Source organism: Leucopleurus acutus (genome assembly GCF_964270905.1).
Source record: "Leucopleurus acutus genome assembly, chromosome: 4".
Taxonomy (NCBI): Eukaryota; Metazoa; Chordata; class Mammalia; order Artiodactyla; family Delphinidae; genus Leucopleurus; species Leucopleurus acutus.
In genome coordinates, this window is record NC_139146.1 from 154,573,515 (window position 1) to 154,577,188 (window position 3,674).

The window sequence follows — 3,674 nt, forward strand, 5'->3', positions numbered from 1 at the left end:
GGTGCTGGAACTGGGGCCGGGACCCGTGGGAGGGGGCAGGGGGGCGCGGCTCCGAAGGCGGCGGGGGTCCCCGGGGCGCTGCGTCCCTCGGAGCCCCGGAGAGCTGCAGGGCGGGTCTTTGTCGCGTTGAGACAAAGCCGCTGAACCTGGGCTGTCGCCTGTGCAGGTGCGCGGGCTCGTTCGCGGGAGGCGTGCGCTGGGGGAGCGGGCTTCCTGCACGAGGTCGCCGCTCAGGGGTTGATTGGACGGAATCTCGCGACACCCCACGCACTGGCGCGTGTGCCGGATCCACGTGAGAGTTCTCCGGGTTTGCTTTTATGAGGTTTGGGGTTTTTTTAATATTTGGTCGAGTAATTTGCTGTTTGGCATCTTGGGCCACCATCCCATAGTTACGTAAAAAGTTGCACGTGGAATTCACTACGTAGATTTAGAAACTTAAGCTGTTTTAGAACAAGGGACTGCTTTCCTAATCATGTAACAGAGCACATCCTAACCTGATACCAGGCGGACGCTGTTTGGTGTGGGGAAGGGAGGTCTTACCGTGGTACCTGAGTTCACTCACCTGCCAGCCCCTCCCTGGGTCTGTGAGAACTGCCGGCTGCGGTGTGAGGGACCAGCCTTCCAGCGCTGGCTGCCCAGCTTTCACACGGTGGTGAGATCCCGACCCACACCATGTCCTGCATGAGCCGCGGTCCCTGAGCGCTTCACCTGGATTCTCTTAGACTTGTTGTAAGGAGGACTCTTGGAGACTCAAAAAGGCAAATGTATTTCCATGAATAGAAATATAATCCAACATATCTCTTCTGGGCCCAATTTAATTTGCATTATCATTTGTTATTGCGTAGGTTTCTGGCCTTGGTGGGAAACTAGCTGTGAGTGAAGATGTGCTGAAATTTCACAAAAGTATGGGAAAGGTGGTAGAAATTGAAACGCAGTCATTTTTTTTTTTCCTTCAGATTTTCACCATTAAAATGGTGAATTAAATGTTCATGCTGGTTCATCCTTTCCCATGATGGAGTGTGCACAGAACCCTGATTTGCAGCTCTGCTGTTTCTCTCTGTTTATTGAAAGCATCTACCTCACAGGACTGCCAGTACTGGTCAGTATCCTGTATTTCAGGTATTGGTCTCATCTGTTATGATTTTATTAAGACAAGGTCCTGAGTCATATTATGGCCGGCCACACACCACCATTCCTTACCCCATCCTTGGTCAGAAAATATCTTTTATTCTTAAAACTAAAATCTGCATACTCGTGGTGTGCCTAGCAGCTTTTGCAACAGCGTACCAAAGAGGAATTTGGTATGGTGTCCTTGGTTCCTCACCTCCAAGGGCTGTTCCTGTCCCACCCCTGTCCAAGTCTGTGGGATCATCCACAAGGGACAATTAAAAACTCAGCCTGCCCCCCCATCTTTCTCAACTTTGGACCTGACTGGGCAACTCTAAAGGAAAAGTGTGCATTTACAACTAAAGACAACTCTTCAGTTAGGGGAGAAAAAAGGAACTGAAATGGTGCCCTTCTCCCACTTTGCTTCCTCTCAACTCCACGTTGTTCCTCATCCTGGTTCTGGCCACACCTTTCTTGCTTTGGATTTTAAGTGTTACAAAAATCCTAACCCACCGAGTTCTGGGAGACAGCTCCAGACAGCCCTTGCACCCCAGCTTCACTGTTTCTCCTCCTGGCTGTTCCGGGCCTCTTCAGAAACCCCTCGAGTCCCCTGGCATCCGTTGGTCACTGCTTCAGCCCTGAGGCTTAGCGCCGTCCCAGGCTCCAGCACTGGTCCTTCCATAGTCTCATACACCTCATCCTCCGTCTTGGACAGTAATCTGCCGGCTGCTCCTGCAGGCGGCCGTGGAAAGGAGGAGGAACCCAAACAATATCCTGAGTGTCTGGAGACGCAGAATAGGTCTCAGATGGGGAAGGCTGACTTCCTGGTCCTATTCCATTCTGAGTCCCGGTGAGCGTTCCCTCCAGTCTGAGTGTGAGTTCTGCAAATTGCTTTAGGTGTTTTGCTTCCACAATTAGAATGTCGTGGAGCCTGTAGCCTACCCGATACCTGTTACCCCCTTCTTCCCAACAGAAGCCCAGTTTTGTTCAGGTGTCCGTTCCTCCCTCAGGCCTGCGCGCCTCAGGGAAGACCGACACTGTCCCCAGCCTGAGTCTGAAAGATCTACGGGAAATCCCGTTGCTTTTGCAAGGTGGTAGCTCAGGAATGAGCTAATGGGGAACAGGAGGCAAGAGGGAAAGGAGCTGGAGGGGAAGGAGGTGTTCTGGAAGTTTCTGCACTCTTCATAGAGAGCTATAAGGAGGGAGGTGGGGTTTTCCCTTCCTTTGGAGGTTGTATGTCTACGTGTAACGCGATAGTTCTTTTGCTGCAGCCTGAGCATGAAACCAGCCAGAGCAGGTAGGTGTGTCCCTCAATAACATTATTGAGCCACAGTCCCTGTACCCCAGCTGACCTTCCCCATTCAGTGAGATAATTTGCTAGTATCTGAAGCCAAAAGCAGTGTATAAGAGAGGGTCCTGTTTTCTGTCCTCAATTGCTTGTTATTTGAGGCAAATAAACCCTACCTGCTTAACTTTCAGTGTACCAGGGGAACAGTCATCACCAATGGACCTCCTCTATTGTTTTCATATTTTGATGTCATTTTGCAAATCATTTATAAGAGGCAAGAATAAAGGAATGGTGAAAATAATTTTTAAATTAATTTTTATTGGAGCATCGTTGCTTTACAATGTTGTGTTAGTTTCTGCTGTACAGCAAAGTGAATCAGCCATACATACACATATATCCTCTTTTTTGGATTTCTTTCCCGTTTAGGTCACCGCAGAGCATTGAGTAGAGTTCCCTTTGCTATACACAGGCTAGGTTCTTGTTAGTTGTCTATGTTATACATAGTTGTGTGAAAAATAATTTTTAAATAAATTTTAAAAAGAATTTAAACATAGCAAACTCAATTTTTTATTGCATATTTTCCTACATTTGAAGAAGCATTACCCTAACTGGCCATGAATACAACTATTGACAGGACCGAGGATTATGGATTTTTGCATCTCTAGCTCCGTACGTGGATTCTGTGAGGTAATCGGTAGCAGGGATGTGGGGTTTTTTGAACAAATTAAATGTAAAAATGTTGATCTGATACTGTTACTTTTCAGTTTAAAAAACTGCCCACAAGACACTCCTTCTTCCAAATTAAAAAAAAAGTTTCTTTTCAGGTAATATTTACCTATTTATTAATGCCTCTAAGGTGTGTAACTTTGGTCCAGGCACTTAAATTCATGCACATATTTCAGATTCTGTGGACTTTATTTCACCTCCAGAGGTGAGGTGTTGGGAGCGATACAGAAACCCTCTCCCACACACTCATTCATACTCAAACACAGTGCATAACATTTAAAGGATGCAGGGAGGTACAAAGATGTTATGGTCATGTGTCCATCTGCAAGCTGGGTAAGTAGAAATAGCTACACATAACATGTGTGTGACCTTCCTTCCTTCCTTTTTCTTTCTTTTTTTTTTCTTCTTTGTTCACTTGTTCATTTGACAGGGATTTTATTTTGGGGGTCTGATGACCGCTTAAGTCAGTAGTTCAACAGACATCATACTTCATTGCTCTTCAATCGTGAATTCTACGTGAATTCATCCAGTTCTCGTATTTAGCCAGTAGTCA